This window comes from Diorhabda sublineata, chromosome 4 (assembly GCF_026230105.1).
Source record: "Diorhabda sublineata isolate icDioSubl1.1 chromosome 4, icDioSubl1.1, whole genome shotgun sequence".
Lineage (NCBI taxonomy): Eukaryota > Metazoa > Arthropoda > Insecta > Coleoptera > Chrysomelidae > Diorhabda > Diorhabda sublineata.
Genome location: NC_079477.1, coordinates 7852512 through 7873760, shown reverse-complemented (window position 1 = coordinate 7873760; position 21249 = coordinate 7852512). Strand labels below are relative to the sequence as shown.

Genomic DNA, 21249 nt, shown 5'->3' with positions numbered 1-21249 from the left:
TATTTTTGCGCGAATTTCGTGATGGAAGGGAAAGAATGCGTAGATATCGAAAACAACGTTATCACCAAGCACATTTCACTGGAACTGTGTTATATGTTGAAGAATAGATAGTGGTTTGGGGTGGCATATTGCTGCACGCCTATGAGTCGTTGATTTCTTGTTTCTTTTCCCCTTGGACCCGCAAAGTTCTACATTGAAAATATGAATCACACTATACATATAAAAGAAAATAAAAAATATGTATATCCTTGTTCTCTTTACTAATAATATTCTTTCTTCTTATAACCATTCTACATAAAACGCAACTCATTGCCAAACTACTAGTAAAAACTAGTCAAACAAACATATACAAGTCCACATATTCTATTTCAAAATGCAATAAATTTTATGGGATCACCCTTCGCAAATAAAATATACAGTTAAAAGTCATTGGTTTCATATTTATTAGCAAGTGTTAATATTTAGAGTAGATTCAACTTGAAATTTATAGTAAACATTTGCATTAGAGTGTGAGATTTTGATAAACAAGACAAGGACGATATTCAGTCAATGGCATAATGTACGTGCCAATTGCGTTTTTCTTTTGTGAGTTAACTTCCGCGTGTTTACCTAAGTTTAGAAGGTAAAAACACTCACCGGTATAAGTTGATATTAGAGTGGCTTACCTATATTTTTTATCAACAGGTTTAAAAAAATTGAGGATATTCATTTACCAAAATAAATGTGGCGATATACACTACAAAGGCATCATTTTTATGAATGTATCTAATGACATATAAAAAAACATAATTTACCATAACTATGAATAAAGCGTATCTACTGTTCATCAAAGGAGAAACTAAAAAATTCGCAACTAATAAACGAGTGAGACGAATCTGCGAAAGAATTTATTCTATTACCGGACCAGGTAAAAAGAAAATGTGAATAAAAGCAATTTATGGAACAGCGGAGATCAAATCCTTGTATGCATGTAATCCTAATTATAAAAAATAGGAACAAAATTATGACATATGGAAAGAAATTCAATAAGAGAAAAATAGATTATGAATTTTATGAAGTATAAAACTTCATATATTTAGGAAAAATGATTAACAGTAAGTACTTTCATTAAGTACCTTCATTTCTTTTTCTGTTGCAGCGACCATCAACCATTCGATTCCTTCTTATTATTTCCTTTATTTTTTATAATTCTATGATTGTGATTTCCCTATCTGTTTAACAAAGTTTGTTATTCATTGTTTCAAAAATTATTCTACATTCTAGATAATCAACATTCCATATCTCTACAATTTATTTTTTTAACCTGACTTTTTTTATTCTCTTTTCTCATCTTACTCATTTATCATTACGTCAACATTCATATTGATTTCTTAATACAAATTTCCTTGAATTTTTTCTATATTTTGTTCTAATCGCTAACGAAAACTTAAAAACGATCAAAGGGAATTTGTATAAAGATATGAAAATGAATTTTGACGTAGTTATAAATGAGAATAGTAAGACGAGAGAGGAGAATGAAAAAAAGGATTAAGAAAATAGATAGGATAGACAATTTATGAAGCAATGAATAACAAACTTTGCTAGAAACAGAGAAATCGCAAAAAATATAAAAGAAATAAAGGAAATAATAATATGAGATTAGCTAGAAGATCACTATACGACGATGAGTTCGTAATCGATCCCATAGAAGGCAAGAGCTTCAATATACGAAAAAATTGCTGATCTTATTTAACTTATTGATGCTCAAATGATTAGTTATTCCTTCTTCTGGTACACCAATTTTCTCTTACCTTTTGAATTGTTGCTGGCACTGTTTTATGTGAGTCTGTATACATTTTTGTAGAAAAGCCTTTCAATTTAGATTTGGTGGTGAGAAACATTAATATTGAAAATATGAATAATTGAATTTCTTGACTTGATTATAGTCTTGTAAGAAAAGTTTTACCGTATTAATCAATAGCACATTTGCATACTGTACTTTTAAGTATCATATCCATAATAAAATTAAAGAATTATATATATATATATATATATATATATATATATATATATATATATATATATATATATATATATATATATATAACGAGTATGAGAATTGTACATTATGACTCGTAATTACTTTACTTTCATTTTTTTTGCTTTTCTTGGCCTTTTCAATTCATTATCACTCGGTTAGCATATGAAATTGTGAAATTTACTACTAATTTTTTTTCTGTAGGTTGTAGTGCTCGGGAAATACGTGCATTGGTAGCTAATTCGACAGGCTTGGACTTCTCCAATGAAATGAATCCCGATAAATTCAAGTTCTGGGCGTCTGCTGGCGAATTCGGTATGTATAAGCCACGTCTGTCTAACGAACTGCTCTCTTCTGTATTGAGTTGAGCATCTTCAGGGTATGCTTGGAAGCCGAGCTCCAAATGTACGAGCAGTAGTCTAAAGGTGGAGGAATCTGGGCCTTGCAGAGGATTAGTATTTTTGTGAAGCTTCCTTGGCTAAATCGGCCAAGTGACTATGCCAGGACATATAGCTTCCAACTTCAACACCCAACAAGCGAATTAACGGTGATGGTGATATTTGCTATATTGATTGCTTTCACCCCATGTCAGAATGTTTTCAAGGTCGGTATTAATGGTGGTGATGTGAATGTATCTTCGGATTTGGGTAATAGCGTGCTATATAAGCATATTATTTCTCTTTTCCAAATATGTGTAAAATTCTTTAGAACTGAGAAGCTTCTGAAACTGATAGATATCTATGTAGTGGAATTGTGAAGTGATACGTGAATTTGTTCCACGGGAACCTTATGGTATACTCTGCACGTACATAATGTGATTCATTTTTTCAATTTTCAATAGTTTTTAACCTAACGTTCATTAAATATTAGTTGATAGACGAATAATTCATATTGTCAAAACTTGATATTTATTATTGACGAATTTGAGTCACATATTCGTGTTTTTAACTTCCGTTACTACTGACTTCCATTCCATGATAATGTTCTTTTAAAGGTATATGTCAAATTACACCCAATAGCACATTACTAGTCCTTGAATATCAGTCGTTGGTCTAGGATGAGCGAAAGTATTTGGTCTTGGAGTTACAGGTGATATTTTCTTCCGCGATTTCGAGTTATCTTGGTCTTCTTTTTGCTTTGGTCTACTCCGCGTTAACGCTGATATTCCCATTTGTTCGCCAATCACTGAATCCGAATTTCATCAGTTGAGAATAACAGAATAAACTAATACTAGTTTTTAAAGAATTGCATACAAATTTAACTACAGCAACGAAATAAACAGACTAGTCGATGAGTGAATCTTCAAAAATTGTAATACTATTTTTAAAACATCTCAGTTTCCTAGATAATGACAAATATAATAAACAGGTATCGTAAACTGATCAAAACAGTTATAAGGAAAATTATACTGAGGACTACAAAATCTAACAGGATAAAGCTATCTACGTTAATTTTCATTCAATTAACGTGAAAAAGCCGTGGAAATTCTAGGTAAACGTTAAGTGAAATGCAAATCTTGAGCGCTCTAATCTCATCCTCAAGAATATTCGTAATTTTTATTCACTCAACCTATTATCAATTGCCTATCTTTCGAAATTGCCTTATTCTAAAATTGATTCCTAGTTTTATTTCCTAATTAAATATCCATGTATACAACACTGTAAATTTTTTATTTGACAATATCTTAGACATTTTTAATTCGTTCATGATATGGGTACCGCAAGGTTAAATCTGAAGGCCAATTCCATTGTTTATGAGTGATACAAGTCCATTTTACTTTGTATAATTTAGACATTAGCATGTTTTCAGATTTGTATTATTTATCATTTTCATATTATATTCGACGATATATGACAATAAAAAAGGAAACTAAAATTTCAAGAAGAAAGTAGTAATTAATTTAGATCTAAAATGATATCACAATATGACAATTGCTCAAAAGGGAATTGTAGTAAAGATATTTTTAGAGCTAAGTATAGCACCTATATGTATGAAAGGCTATGAAATATATTGAGTGTTTTTTTTAGTGGCAAAATATCACCTCGTTTTATATTTTCTAGATTTCATACAAATTTAAAGGAATCTCTTTGGTACTAATTGTGATCTTCAAGTACATAATCTTTTCACAAAAAATTGTTCCCCAATTCAAGGTTCTACATATTTCTTATAGTAAATTTTCTTTTACATCTTCCGTTGAGGGCAAACAGGTATATGGAAGTAGTAATTGGTGTATTACAGAGGAAGAAAACTTTCCGGAACTGTATCAACAAAATACGATAGTTGCTTATGAAGTTATATATGTCGGCTTGACTTCTCCTATCATTATAGGCAGATAATATTTTGAGAAGCTCAGCGACTGTTACATGTAAAAACTTGCATATTTCATATTCAGTACAAGGCGTCGAGATTTTCCGTTGCCGCGTCGGCCGTCGTTCCGTCCACAACGTGCAAATGAATACGAGTTCTGGTATATGTGTTTGTAATCTAGCATGAACTTCTTCACCAATATAAATACGAATGTCAAGCATAAACGATACTCATTTGTTTCCGTAATTTCATAAAGAAAAGTGAATTGATATTAGTGATAGCCAATGACAGAATTTGTTTCCTTTTTCTTCGTATCAAGTCTCCTTAACGTTGACGATCAGCATGGCAAAAACTCTCTCTATCTTGAGCTAGTCTAAATAACTGCTTCTCTTATCCCAGTCCATTCTCTAATATTCTTCAACCAAGAGGCTTGTTTCCTTCCAATTTCTCTACGACCCCTATGTGCTCCAAATAAGCTATTTGTTTCCAGGCTTACGAAAAGAAAAGTAAAGTGAATCGATATTAGTGATTGCCAGTGTCGGAAAAGTAAATACCTATCTGCCTATTAGCACTAATGAGGAACTAGAAATGACATTTAAAGGAGAGTATCAAAAATTTTTACTGCAGGTAGAAATACCGGAAAAATATCTTGGACTGTGGGGAATTGTGCAAATGCTTCTGATCGCGGTTGCGGTCGTCATATCTTGTCGAAGAAAGTTTTAATGCCCTTACAAACTTATTAACAAAAAAGCAGATTTAATATCACAGAACTTGGGAGATATGCGGTTATTCCTTACAAAGCTCCAGTCAAATATTGATAATTTGCTTCAAATCCATCAAGTACTTCCCTTTCATTAAAATTATATTTCTTTGTAATTGCCATTACGTTATAAGTGTTTAATTTTGATTATATTACAACCGTTATAACAATAATAATTATTAATGTTATAATTTATATATTTGAATAAGTACATTCAAGAAAATATATTATATTTCTTTTTTACCATTCCAAATGGGAAGTTTTCTAAACAAAATTTTTGAGAATTGATTGGTTCTTGTGCTGTGAGTCACTGTAGATTTCAAAAAAGTAAAGTTGAATGTAGTCACTTTTTTGATTGGCCAGCTTTTCTTTCTTGATATCCACTCACAGCACAATCAATTGAAGTTTAATTGAAAATTTGTTTAGTTGATTCTCTTATCAAATAATTAACCCTAGCAAGCAATCAATTCTAGCCTTTTTTTAGAAAATTGTTAATTCTTCCTTGAAACTTTTCCACAACATAAGTTTCTATAAATAGATGTAGAGATTTGGAAATTTTTAGTAATGTAGCTGCAAGATTCAGCAAAATTTTGAAAGTGGTCTATGAAACAAAAAGTTTGGGAACCTATGATTAAAATTATTAACGCAGTTTTTATAATTTAATCCTTTCTATTTTAAATATAAATATCTTCTCTTGATTCTTGTGATTTAAATAATCACTTTCCAACCCACGCAAACAATTTTTTAAATAAATCTTCATATCTAGGACGAATATTTTCATGTATTAAAATTGTTTTGTTGAAAAGAAATTTTTGTATAATAAAAAAAATGGTCGAATCAACAAAAGTAGTAACGACTCCATCGACGCGTAATCATCTCATATTGTACTTTCTCTAACGAATCGCAGTAGGCGAAAGTCAAAAATAACCAAAAATTCAGGTTAGTCAGCTTCATGCACCGATGAATAAAAGAAAAATTAATAAAATAAAAAGTAAAACTTAATAAATGAGAGTGTTCCACTTTATAAAAATATACGTCTAAATCTCACAATGAGGATTTATAATAAATACAATGAATATAGTTTAATAAATTTATTTGTAAAAAGAACAGAACTGGATGAAAGAATGTCTGTGAGAAGAGGTCTGTCAATTGAATAATAAGATGGATTTGTGTCGAAGTGCCGGATCTATTGCCCTGTGACCTCTTTTCAAAATCAAAAACGTCGCGAGAGAAATGTTTTTATATCAATTCCAGACCTCCAGACAACTGTTACTACTTTGGTACCTAAGGCTTGAGTTAGATTTCCAGAATTATTACAACGCCTTAGGGTTAGTGTTTTAATGCGAATGACTTTAAATGGAATCATGTTGTCACTGTAAAATTTTATTATTTTTACAGAATCAATCTCATTACTTAAATATGATACTTCGTAGAAACTGTTCTTTATTCTTTTTTCTGCATTTCTGCTTCCTCTTTCTGATATTCATACCTCTTTTTAATCGAGTAGGTTTCTGAGTATGAACATAAAAGGAACTTAATCGTGTTATTCCACAAAACTCTACCTTACCCAAAACTTTCTATCTGCTCTTTGTCTATGGTTATTCCACCGTACTCTGTTCAATATTTTCATATATATTTTTCCTTTTCTAATCGTACAATGTTTTAATGTTGTATTAATCATTAATGACTCTCATTAGAAGGTCTTCCAGCTAGTTTTTTTGTCAACTAGATCTTTTTAATGAAATTCTTTTTAAAATGACAATTAGAATTCAATAACAACGATGATATACTGACAAACTACACATTTACACATTAAATGTTGCAGTGACAATTAAGATGAAATTTATTTTTATGAACTTTGTGAATTGTACTCTTTGGAGTGACATTCAAGGCAACATATATTATTTTATACAATCAATTTAATTTTCTTTAACGTTGTATATAAAATGCAACCTTATTTTTCAAGTTGTTTTGAAAGTAACAAAATTTGAGGACTTCAAAATTATCGCCATGTTAACTATAATAGCAGCAGTGGCAGACTTGCGTGTGTGGGGAAAGAAGAATGTAGAGGTATACTAAGAAGACTTAACTGGTCAACAGAGCGTCGAAATATGCGCTCTGCGAGACACATTAACTTACTGTTCAATGATTCGGTGAGAAAGATAGATCTGCTACTTTGTTTATACTATATCGCAACATTCGAGCTTTTTCTTTCTTTTCATACCAACCACTTTTGTCTACGTATCAGTGTACGTCACCAGCTATTGCAAAGAATGGCAATACTAGGTTATATATCACTTAGATGCCCATTACTATCGTAGGAGTTAAGACCTTGAGTTACTGTTGACTTTTGGTATAATGGTTTAGAGGACTATTGCTTATTGTAGTCGCTCATCACTATGTTGATGATTTGATACAAATCACTTTAATGCCTCATTTAAAAAGGCGTGTACAAGTGAGCATCAAACGCGTGGAATATGATGTGGAGGAGAATGTCAAGTTGTACGGGAGTGTATTCAGAAAATCACCAAACACGTTATTAAATTTTTTCTGATAATACCTACGTTATGTCTTTTAAGAATTAATTAATCATTTTTAAAACATAACATATAAACTGTGGATACACATATTGATGAATCGGTACAAGATATAGGTACGTTTTGTTAAAAAAAGTCTGAAAAGTTTCCGACCTCATCCTGGATATGTCAGCATATTTCAGTAAGTTGGGAAATATACCTTCCAATGTGTTGAGAGATTCTCACTAAAATTTCAGCCGTTTTGGACGTTTTCTATTTGACAATTGTATGAAGAAGGAAAAAATTGAGTATCAATCTATCATTAAATATTTGTTCTTGAAAGGCGATACACTTATGCAAACTAAAGAGAAGTTAAACACTTTATACGAAGATTCTGCACCATAATTTACGATCGTACAATTTTGGGCAGTTGAAATCTAATGTAGTGTATCAGCTTGACTGACGACAAGTATTCGAAAAACTGCAACAAACATTTGAAAACTTAATGACCGTCATGTTGAGGTAAGATGGAAGAAACTATCGGCATACCTTATTATAATAATTTAGTACAGCCAAGAGAATTTTTAGTTTATTATTATAATTGGCTATGGATAGTAAATTTTACCAAATTGATGGAGATTGTTGAATTAAGAATAAGCTTTTAATGACAGTGATAATCATGTGAAGTGGATAAGTTATTTACCATAGCTATTCGTACTCTTTCTTGAAATTTCTTGGTTTGAATAGAATTAATAGTTAAATTCTTTCACAGCTGAGACAATGAACAATTATTCAGACATATACAATGATATACCAAGCAATAGACATCTACACAAGTTGTATCTCTAGAATGCACTAGCGGGCACTATATTCTTCACATAATCTTTTGCTATGAACATTATTAGGAATAGATAATAAATTCCAGTCTGTTTGTATCGAACTATATTGTGAACGATTTGAAATAAAATGAAAACGATTAAGGTAGGTAAACTAAGAAGACAATGGATTATCCAGTGAGATTAAATGGAATAATGGAAAATTGGAGATGGAATAAAATCAAAGTCTGCATCGATCACACTTCACACTTGTAAAGCAGTTAAGTGAAAACTCTATACGAGAAATCGATATGGAAAATGATATTGCTATAGAATTTCCAGTAATAAAAAAACTTTGACAAGAATATATTTCTATTTAAAATATCAAAAAATCGAGGATGAAATTCTATAGGTTTTATTAATAACTGAAACTCTGTTTCTATACGACAAACATATCAAAATTGATTACAAAGACATCAATTTTATAAAAAATAAAACTACAACAAACCCAAACGTGATGAATCAGAATTTTTTTGGAAATGGTCTCGTAAGAATGAATAAAAGTAATTATATTCGAATAGACTATTTTTTCTAATAATACCCAATAAATTTGAATATTCGTTCTGAAATAATATTATTTTATTATACTATTGACATCCCCCTTTTTCATTTGCATCAATAATACAAACACTTTGTGTCCTTATTTATTAGATCAAGTTTTAATTTACGAATACTACTTTTTTCATGAGACCTTGATGTATTTTTTTCACAAATTTCTCGTTTTCGATCGATACTAATTTTTCGTATCCTAAAAGTTATTTAAATTTCACATTTAACACAACTTGGATTTTTTCTTCCTTTAGTCCAAATTTTCTCTCATAAATATTTATCCCTCCCCAAAGTTGATTCATAATCTAAATACTGTAGTTTGGCCTTAAATTATTTAATTAATTTTTGTTAAATCTATGCGTAATAGATAATAAGTTTTATTTTCGTAACATATAAAACAAGTTTGAAACATAATACAAAGATTTGTTTGATACTCATCGAACTATATCTCTATATGTGTTATGAGAATATTTGAGAAAAATATTTATTGTGGTGAAGGTCTAGTCCTTAGCTTCTTAAAAATATTTTGTTGGATAACGTACATGACGTTTAATTAACGCATAGAAATTGCAGTTGCAGTTTGATTGATTTATTTTCAACATGCAACAATGTTTCAGAAGTTTTGCTGGTTATGGTTGAAAGAAAATATTGTTAACATAAACTAATAACTGTCGACACAGTTAATGACCATAAATTCTCATTTACGCCCGAGTATTGATAGGCAAGTACCCATTATTTGCATTTTCTCGTTTCATTTAATCTCATCGGTCTTTGCACTTCATCAGATTTTACCTGATAAGTTTTTGTTTTTACCAGTTTTTATTAACTTAAAATAGGTGGTCGTTTCACAATTTGAATGAGAGAGCTATAAAATTTTCTAATTTTATAAAAACATGTATTAATTGACGAAGCAAATATTAAATAAATTTTTAATTATAACATAACTTTATTACAACATCGAAAGTTGTACAATTTTTCGTATTTACGGAATTACTGAATGGATTAGAATTTTAAAACAGAATATATATAAATTTTTACAATTTATTCAAGTAAACGATTAATAAAAGCGTATTATTTTTAGATTTTTTAATAAAGATAGGTTTGCATTTATATTTATACTGCAATTAAATGTTACTATAATTACAACAAAATATTTGCATTTATTCAGAGTAATTCTTTATCTTATTGTTCGTGCAATCCAATAAGAAATAATCATATCTTGTTTTGACTTTGTCTACAAAAAAGATCATCTAGAAAAAATACAAAAAAACCAACTGATGCAGTTTAATTTCAGCAACCTTGTTTTAAAATCACCGAAGAGATCTATTATCTAGTCCAATCGAAAAATGAAAATCATAGATAATCAAAATCATTTTCTGCAACAAATATAGTACAATACTTGCTCACAAACAATTCAATTGAAAAAGGAAGATAAAACGTTGACGAACCTACATATTGAACATCGAAATAAAAAGAAAGACAACAATTGGAAAAATTATATTTTGTATATAATTTTTTGAAACAATTATTTGTTTAGAGCTTGTAGTGGACGAAGATGCACACAATTATTATATATAATTAACGAACTGAGCAGCATTTCAATGTATGTCTTAGCAAAGACATAAATATGCATCGGTATTTTGAACCAAACCTCACATTATACGAAATATTCTCTTATATGTTTCCAATATTAGTCAGTATTTGCTGGAAGTAAGTGGAAAATTATAGGATCTTGATTATAATTGATATGTTGGCCGATTTAGAAGAATTATTGAACAATATGAGAAATGATAATTTATATTTATTAGGAAAAATTATGAAAACACAATATTGGTCAACAGTGGTTGTGTTGATCTTGATATAAGATTGATTTTGGATATGGCCACAATTTATGAAACTATCAAGGATTTTGTGAGATATGTTTTTGTCACTTTTATTTTGAAAAATTAGATCCGCCGAAATAAATAGAGAGGAAAATGTCGAATGCATATGAAACATTCCAGTTTTATTAGAACACTGGCATTGTACTGATTTTTGTTAATTTGGCAACATAATTTTTTCTCAGATCATACGAATAACATACTTTTGAAACATAAATAGGCCGAGAGAGGTTTTTATTTTTTAAAACAGGTCATTTCGTAGAGTGTAAGTCAGAGCTCTGTAGGAATATCAAAGTCTAATCCAAGACGCTATCTTTTTTCCACTTTCCACAGAACCCACCCACCCAACGTTTATCTAGCTTGTACAGTAAAAACCGAAATATTCAACATAAGTCTCCTTTACAAGGTCTATTATATTTTTTGTTTTTACTACATTCACACTTTCTTCGTGACGAAATTATACTTTGAAAGACAAGATAAATATATATTATTAAAATGAACATTTAGTAAATGAAGCATAGTATTAATACATGACAATTACCCAGATCCACGTGTAAGCACTTCGATATTGTCAAATAACTTTCTCAGCTGTTCTGCATGGTTAGATAACTGAGAGTGGAGATCATGTGATGCTTCTAGGCGCGAAAAAGTGAGCAGAAACATGATCATTGCGGGAACAATTAATTTTATTAATATTAAACCGTTAATTTGTCAGAATATTCAAAAATCATCAATCATCATTATCAATATATTTGTAATATGCGTTGATAACTTTTTTTTAAGTTATGTAATCGTTTGCATACACCAATTTTGATGTTTTCAAAACATGAATAATTTAAATGTAACTGATTTAAAGTATATGAAGTATTCAACATAAATGACATTTGTATCTGAAACATAATAGAATATGGATTGAAATAAGTTACTATGTTTATAATCCCTAGGCAAAAATTATATTGACTGGAATAAAGGAAAATATAGGAATGTACATAGTTAATTCCATTATCCGTGCGAGAGAGAAACTAGGATAGTACGGAAAGTTTTAATCATATTTTCGTATGAATTCATCATACCCCAAAACCTCTTTGGTTATTATAAACCAAGAACATGATTACAACGAACTCTCAATGATTCCAATATTCATTTCTCAACATGAATTCAAAGCTCAAAGGCATTGTGGTATAGAAGAAGTAAATGTGGTTGTAAACGGGTTGATTGATTGATTGATAAATGATTTATTAATTTTTTGGATTTTTTTAGATAAATTCTCGAAACTTATCTGATTTTACAGATAGACAGAAAATTTACAATGTGTTACCGGATAGGTGAAATAACTCATATAAGGGTTGTCCAATTTTCGATTCCTTTTTTATTTTTTGAGGATTAGAACTGCTTGCAAAAGATTATTTCTAAATGCCGCTTGACATGATGCGATGCAATGCAAGACGCAATATTTCTTGATCAAAAGCATTCACAGATAATTGTTTCATTCAAAATCTGGCACTTGCAGCATTATCGATTTGGTGCCATTTTTAATGCGTGTAAGTTGCATTTCTAGGCAAAAGTTACTTTTCGCGAAACAACCCACATGTTTATCAGACTCCAACCTTAATAACCACTTGTTCATCTCACCTAACTTTGTTATGTTTATTTCTAAGCGGGTCACAAAATATTAAATCAAATTTGACGTTAGGAATTTGTTTAATTTACTTATGGAATTTTGACTTTGACAAAAAATTGCATGCAATTTCTTGTCAAGCTGTCTTAACGCAGTTGTTTAAAATCAAGTGTTACCTTTTATCAAAAAATACCTTTTCTGTAAACTAATTATTTATCCAATCAGTAATCCTTTCAGTAGTAAGAGCAGGGAAAACGTCATGTTGAAAGAAATGAGTCTAATATTTAAAGGAAGTTCGTCAACCAATTTTTGTAGAATATATAAAATATACAGCCTTCTTGCTTTAATACCGTAATGGGGATTACCTTCGCTCCAATAGTGGTTTTGTGGTAAAAATAGTTTTGCCAGAAAAAATTATTAATATATGAAAATTCTATTTTGTAAAATTAATTTCCCTAAAGAAAACATTAATCGCCTTGCTTCGACACCTTCTTCCAAAATGTGATAAATTTGAACTTTGTACCGATAAATTCTTTTTTTTTGCAAGCAGATCGCATCTACCACAGGGGTAGTTAGCGAAAGGAATTGAAGTGAAATATCGTTTAAATATTTGAAAAGATTTTTGATATTACAATTTTTGTCAAATGTTTGTTCTATAGTGTTATTAAAGTTATTGTCTTATATCTTTTGCACTTCACTCGCGGTTTCACTAATCAATGCTTGTCGAGCATTGTGCTCGACTTCTTCGTTTCCTCGTAGACCAATATGAGAAGGAGCCCAAAGTATTTCCACACAGTTATTCATTTGTTGTAACTGTGATAATTCGAATTTAATTTGGAATGCTATTTGGTGTGTGGGATAAAGTTGACTAAATATATGGATTGAGTTGAGAGAGTCTGTTATTATGAGGGATTTTTGAATATTTTTGGTTTTTATGTGAATGAGTGTCTACAGAATAGCGTATCTTCGGTACAGACGCTGTTTGTTTCTTAAATTTTCTGTAAATGTGTTTCAATGAAATGACGCTTCGATCTCTGAGTGACCTTTTGGATCTGCATCTATTGAACTAAAGTTTTATATCTATCGATCAATTTATGATCTTTATTATAAAGAACATTGATTTGGAAGGTAAATTAGAAATGTTTTTTTATAAAATCTGTTCGGCGAAGAAGCTATAAAATGTTATTAATTGTATAGATTCCACCAATAAAATGAATATTTTAATATTTGAAGGTTGAATAATTATAATAACTCTAAGACGTGATCACGATTAGTGATTTACTGACTAATAATATCAAATTTTAAGGATGATGGAATCGTTTTTTTATGCTTATTTGTAATGTAATGTATTTTTTTCGTTTATTTATAAAAAGGTCCAAATCACATCAGCAATTTATGAAGTGAAGTAATCATTTACTGTTAATAAAAGCTCAAAACATGTAAATTAACTATTTTGTTTTGTATATAGTTTTTATTCTGTATTGCCAAAAAGTATACTGGTCCGTTTATGTATAAGTAAATGGACTACGGCTACGGAGCCATTTCAAATGATGATTTCATTGATAAAATTTTATCATATCTTATGAATAAAAATACTTATAGGCAGTCAATTAAAAAATAGCAAAAAAGTTAAAAATAAGAACGGGAATTGTTGATAAAAAGTTATTTAGTGGAAAAGAACAAATTCCAACATAATTTTAATAATGTATTTTCACAATGTTCTAAAGATTCGTAACAAATATAATGTGTCTTTTTCAAAATAATGGTATGCTTTATGACAAATGACATACAAAAAGTTATCCGTTGATTCCGCTTCCAGAAATTTAGTTGTAAATTTCTAACAAAACAAACTTTTATTTGACAATTTCTAGCACATTTATATGGTTGAATCAAGTTTGTCACTTGCTGTAGGTATTATTTCTTAACTTTGTTTACATAGCTCAACAAGTTTTAATGTTTCTGCATTGAATATCCTTGAATAGGTTTCTAAATGGTTCGAATTCAAAGTCAGGTAGGTACTTTAACAAATTGAGAGTTTTTCAATTTGACCCGTCAAATCCTCGATAAGTATTTAATTCTGAATTATCGTGTGCCATACTATCAATAGTATAAATTTTGGAAGATTATAATTTTAAAATAACCTGTCGTGTATTCGTATCACACTTATAATTCTTTTCCAATCAAAGAACGAGTTATGATTTTGGTAAATTTCCAGTAAAACTCTTCTGCGTCGAAAATATATCCTAAGATGCTGAAATCTAAATTTCGACGCGCAGAGCCAAGAAAGGAAAGAAAAACGGTCAAAGTCAAATTACCAGCAAAGCTGCTGGAAATATGAGTTTTTCTATTGCTGGTATCTCAGGTAAAGAGTCTGAGCATAGTTTCCGGTCCTCACATTTTGCGTATTCAACTTCGTTTGCGTCTGCACCATAACATTATATTTCGTTCAATTCATATGCTAATACCTTGTTAGTTTATATTTTATTTTTCACATTATATTTAACTATTTAATAATTAGAAATTAATACAAATCATGAGAATAAATGATTTAATAAAATAATATAAAGGGTCTTAATTAAGTTACAAAGCTAGATGTGAATATTATTGACTTATAATTGGAATGAAGAAGCGGAAAGAAGTGATTGATATTTGGTCTGAATCACGAATAGAGAACAATAAATACTGCGATCGAGATATTCTGAAAATTTTTAACATATGAAGGTAAAGACATGTATTAGTTTTTGTATCAATATTTCAAACTATAGGTAAATACAGAAATATATTGTCACATGGAATATTTTATGATAAAAAAATTGAAAATATGATTTGTGCCGTAATTTCCAGTATTTTCAAGAAGGTAGAAATTCTAATAATAGTGATAACAAATTTTTTTATATGATAAATTATGCCTAAACTCGTCTGAAATAATTTTTAAAATTAAATAAAATATTATTAACGAGAAATTATTCATAGACGATATTTTTTAAAATCATTATAATTTCGACTCATATTTATTCGGCAAACCTGCTTTAAGATTTTTCCTCTCATTCACCATATTCACCTGATCTTAAAATAATTTGTTGGACAGCGATTACAGACAAATGAAAAGTTATTTTGCGAAAAGGAAAATTGGAAATATTGGACGGTTTGAGACAATTGGAAACTAGCCGATTTCCTCATTTCCTAATATTCCTTTAATTGAAGAAAAAATGGTCACTGTTTCTTTTCCCTACTTAGGTTAAATCCGGAAAGAGTATTAGATTATTTTATGCTTAACTTGTCTACCATTGACTACATTATAGAATATGTCTATATTCCTATTGTCCATGTGGTGAATAAAAACGTTTTTTTGGCGGTTTCCTATACATAATTCCTTTTTAGTGTTTCATGTGCTTCTATAAGTAACGTTAAAGTAGTCATAGCTCGCGAGAATTGAGTTTTTATTTATAATTTATAATTATAATTATCCAGCTTCATTTTTATTACTGTTTTCAATTTCAACAATACATATAACAAAGAGAAAACAAACGCTTGAAAATTTTTGAAATTAACATGCTATGGACATAGTGGTAGGTTAGGTTAAAATTATATAAAATGAAGCTACAGTTTTATTAATTTGGGAGAAGAGAAAAGTTGTTGTAAAGTGAAATTTTTAACAGAAGCTTGTTCACGTAGAAGCAAATACATTGATGCATTCAGCTTTTCTATAATATGTGCATTAAGTTGAGTTATACAAGGTGTTTCTAAAATCATGCCACAAAATTCAGGAGGTGATTGCTCGTATGAAATTACTTTCCTCAGACCATCCCTTTCGGGATATCATCCTTAAAAGGTGCTGACTAAAATTAAGTTTAATTTTTTCTCTCTCTAAAATTTCAGCAATGTTAAAAACTTGAAATTTCGTCATTTCGTGCACTCGCATACGACTAATTACGGGTATTTTTCCCAATATTCCTATTACATTATACAAGGGTGAAATCAGCAACCGTTAGTTTATTCCATATCAAAACTTTTTATCAAGATGAAGTTTCATAAAATCAAATTATAACTTAAAATCCTTGTTTTATTTAAAAATATTTTTTATGTAAAATAGAACCTGCAGAGAAGAAAAATAAACACCGTGGTTTATAATTTTTTGTAATAAATTAAGTGAAAAACAGTAAAGATGTAAAATGTAATTCGATTCCAACGGGTGCAAACTCATTTTTAAATAATGTATTATTTACGGACGAGACACATTTTTCAAGATGATCTATCAAATATTTTCACAATAATCACGGATGGGCAGATGAGAATCCCCATAAAATTGAGTAACAATTTCAAAATGATTTTTCAGTAAACGAATGGTTTGGTATTGTAGGTGATAACTTAATTGGATCTAATTTTCTGCCTCAGCCAATTAATGGAATTTCTTACACCAGATTTTTCGAAAATGATCTGCCTGAATTGCTTGAAGACATGACACTCAAGATCATACAAAACACGAGGTTTATTCACTATGGTGCTCCAGTACACCTCAGTGGGACTGCTAGGCAACATTAGATGCAGCATATTCCAACCGTTGGACAGGCCGTTGGCCTCCTTGATCTCTAGAGTTGAATTCTTGTGATTTATGTTTATGGGGCGACCTTAACTCATTAGTCTACACGACACCCATAGTTGATATCTTCGATTTGAAGAATCGTATTCAAATAGCGGTGACACCATAAGAAATACACCTCAAATATTTGAACGTGTACGGAAATCCATGAGACGTAGACTACGTTCATGTATTTTGGCTAGAGATGGTTATTTCCAGCATTTATTATGAATCATCTTTACTGTATCCCACTCAATTTATTAGAAAAATTATAAATTTGGTGTTTATTTTTTTCTCTTCAGCTATTGGTTTTGGGAAAAAAATTAATGATAGAAAATATTTAAAAATACAAGAATTTTAAGCTATAATTTTATTTCATAAAACTCCTTCTTGAAAAAAAGTTTTGTTATGAAATTAATTAAGGATTGCTAATTTCACTCCCGTAAAATTTAACAGGAATATTGGAAAAATACCGGTAGTTAGTCCTTTGCGAATGCATGAAAATTACAGAATTACAAGTTTCTCGCCTTATTGAAATTTTAGAAAAAAAAAAGAAAACTCAATTCAGTGAGCACCTTTTAAGGGTGATATTTCTGAAAGATGTAGGTTGAGAAACTTTTGCTATAGGAAAGACCCATCTTAAGTTCATACGGTTGCTTTGAATTCTGAATTTAGTTGAATGAGCATGAATTTAGAAACACCCTGGTACATTCAGCTTTCAGCAGGAAATACTAATTTCAATGGATCCTTTGTGGGTCGCTGTTATTTTTTTGGGTTATATTTGAAAATATATATGTAAGTATATTCCATTAGTAATAACTGAATTTAAAATTTACAAGAGCCATTATAGAATCAAAATATTCAAGATTTAAATCAAATTTTACAACAATTCGAATAAGCTCGTTCTTCTGGCATTTGCTGTATTTTTTAAATAGGTTTCAGATCAAATAAATCTTCGAAAATATCCATGTTTTATTTTCAGTTATTTATAATAATGATTATTTTGAAAAGTGAACTAGGTCAAATATATAATAATAAATATTCAATTGATAGTTGTGACTAGACTGCCTATTAACTTATTTGGCAAATAACTTTTTGATTCAAAATTAATTCTTTTGTCAAACTGCCCTTTTAAATTTGTAATTATATTTCTCAAAATTAACATTGAAAAATAATAAAATCCACGCATATTTTTAATAGTATTTTTTCTCATTACCACCTGATAGATAAGGTGAATAGTTTACGAATTTACATATAAAAATAATCCAATGTATGTTTTATTTTTGTTTTCCATTATTATAAATAACTCATAGGCGACAAGAGCCTTGTGATTTTTGAACAAATATAATAAAGTTCGAAGTTTTTAACGAACACCTTGAACATTAACTACAACCAATTTATTGTATTTAAAAAAATATTATTTAAAAAGTTTCAAAACTGATATATAATCATTTGGACTATTGATTGTAGACAAACATTGCTATTGATTAGCAATAAAATATTTTTTTGCATAATTATAATATTTTAATAAGAGATTGACGAGAAATAATTATATAATTGTTATATAAACTTTTTGATGAAAACGAAGCTAATTCTTATCTTTCAAATTTTGACAAAAAAATTGAAAAATTCATAAATTATCAACGCATAACTTGTAGAGTGCAAGCAGTGAAATATGTAATTGACGTCTTTACATTACACTCTGTGTACAATTCTGATAAAAAAAACAAAATTGATTTTATAAATGCATGAAAAATTATAAATTTCTAATATGTAACTTGTTTTGGATAAAGTATATGCAGTCTAAATTGTGTTAATTTGCATTACTAACTATATTTCCTATATTATTTCTAATGAAACTTGAACACTATTTTCTAAATTGTCAGAGCTTTGTTTATACTGATCTTTGGCCAAACAATATTCTCATTCTGATTCTATATAAAATGATACTAAATGTAATTCTGTTTAGTGTGGGTTTGGATTAGTACCTCTTATAGAGACGATCTTTTAAGCATTGTTTACAGATATTCCTTAAGCTAACTTAGCTACATATCGCATTTTTGTTAGTTCTCAAATTTCAGTTTGTGATATCATTGTTGCTTGGCTTGGCTAGCATAGGATTTGAAGCATGTCGGTCTAGTTTTAATGACAAAAACCGTATCGCTCTCATGATCAATGAAATTTAATTGAAACTACCCTAATTATCCTAAAAATAATCCAATTTGAGTTGCATTACCATCAAAATTACTCTGTATTACCTTATTTTTGAAATTAAAATAATCAAATGCTTTTTTGATTCTCACTTTCATTTGATTCCTCAAATTTTAAAGACTCAATTCAAAACTTGAATTGATTTGACAATTCTATCTCTAATTTTGACAAAATACGTACTACATACACTTTGCTGTGTTCTATAGTTTAATTATAGCTTTTCTCAATTCATAATAACTATATCATTGAATTTTTTTATATAAGTTTACTAAATTTTTACACGAGCTTCACGTTTTTCAAAATTTCTATTTTTAAACTTTTTTGCTATTGAGTTGAATTCAATTTCCAACTTATGAAAAATATTTTTTTCTCTAACGACTTTTTTTGATCGTCACTATATTAATAATAAATTTTTTGAGCCTTGAAATCTAAGAACTCATTAAAAACAATGTGATTCAATTCATACGTGATTTATATATATTAAAATCACCAATTTTGGAATTTAAATTGAAAAATAATTGCCGATCTTCTACTTACTATAGGTTAATTGTGACTATAATTTGTATATATAATTATAAATCGCTGATGTTGAACAATTCGTTTTAAAGCAAGTATAAGTACTAACCCTAATTCCATCCCAGGAACCAATAAAAACACAGTAAATCCAATGAAAATAATCCAAATTAAATAGAAAGACACACAAAAAAATTCACACCACAAAAAAATCACCAATTATCCACACTAGTCACGAAAATAATTTCTATTGTTCACTGGTAACAAATATCCAAGAGAATTTCAACAATCACCAAAGGAAAAGTGATTTTTATGTCATAACACAAATTATTATTTAATTCATGTTCTTAAGTTTACAAAAATGTCAAAAATTCGCTTCATTCGAACACGCGTTCCGGTATCTCGTTGCCCTAACGCACCGCAAGTTGCATTTGTTTTGGATGTGAAGTAACGGTAAGTCAGGTCAACCGGGGTATGTGTATGAAACGCGATGTGAGACAACTGAGCGCGTTGCTATGTTTCGCGTTTCCTAAGCTTGCTTAGCTAAGTCGATCTAAACACTCCGCGAAAGCGCGCGACCAGAGACGAATGCAAGGTTGCTGTAGTACGCAATGTTGTCAAGTCATCGGGAGGTTAAATTTGATAGATCGCGTATTGAAGGTTCATGACTTCAGTTGCTTGATATATTTTATTTAATGGGCTTACACTATAATTGATTACGGGTTATTATTGGAAAATTATAAATTGATTACACCTTTATTAAAATATTCATGATAGCTGAAATGGATGCGTTGACTCGTTTTTATGGACAAGATCGTCAAACAATTTAAAATACAGTGTAAAACATTGACTAATAAGCAGTTTAACGTATGTTGTCTAGTGTGATTTTAATAAAAAATAGACTAAAAGGAAAATCAAAGTAAATATCATTCAAGGTAACGACCGTCCGTTAAAAACAGTACAAATAATATGTGACTATGAAATACGTAAGCATTAGACGACAATTTTTTAGCAGTGTATTAAAAAAAGGAAAAATGTTGTTGTTACATCAAGTTCTTTGCCTTAGTTTTCAGCATTTCTGTACCTTTTTTTCAGGGGTCGATAGTACATATGCGCTGAAGTACTGCAAAACTCTTAAGATCTAAGAACTAAAAAAATTATAATTACAAAATTTAAATAATAGGTCATTCTTCTTCTTTCAATACCTTATCCGTTGCGGACGATGGCTATTATCTTTTTTTTAATGCGTTTCTAAACAGATCAACAACAGATGACACTCCAAACCACTCGCGTAGGTTGTGCAACCATGAATTCCGTCTTCTCCCTGGTCTCCTCTTACTATCCACTAGGCCTTGGACAATCAACTACAAAAGACGGTATTTGTCATGTCTTAGTATTCAGCCAAAATACTCCAGTTTCCGTTT

The 21249-nt window shown here is 29.6% G+C and overlaps 1 protein-coding gene across 2 annotated transcripts in view; it reads right to left on the bottom strand.

Moving 5' to 3' along the window:
• Nucleotides 1-20366, bottom strand: part of LOC130442652 (ecdysone-induced protein 74EF) — a 307190-nt gene extending 286824 nt beyond the window's left edge. The window contains exon 1 of one of the 2 annotated variants that reach the window (XM_056776959.1): nucleotides 19938-20366. The gene's annotated coding sequence lies outside the window, so the exon portion shown is untranslated. The remainder of the gene's footprint in view (nucleotides 1-19937) is intronic. The other variant, XM_056776960.1, reaches the window with a different exon arrangement.
• Nucleotides 20367-21249: the final 883 nt, after the last annotated feature.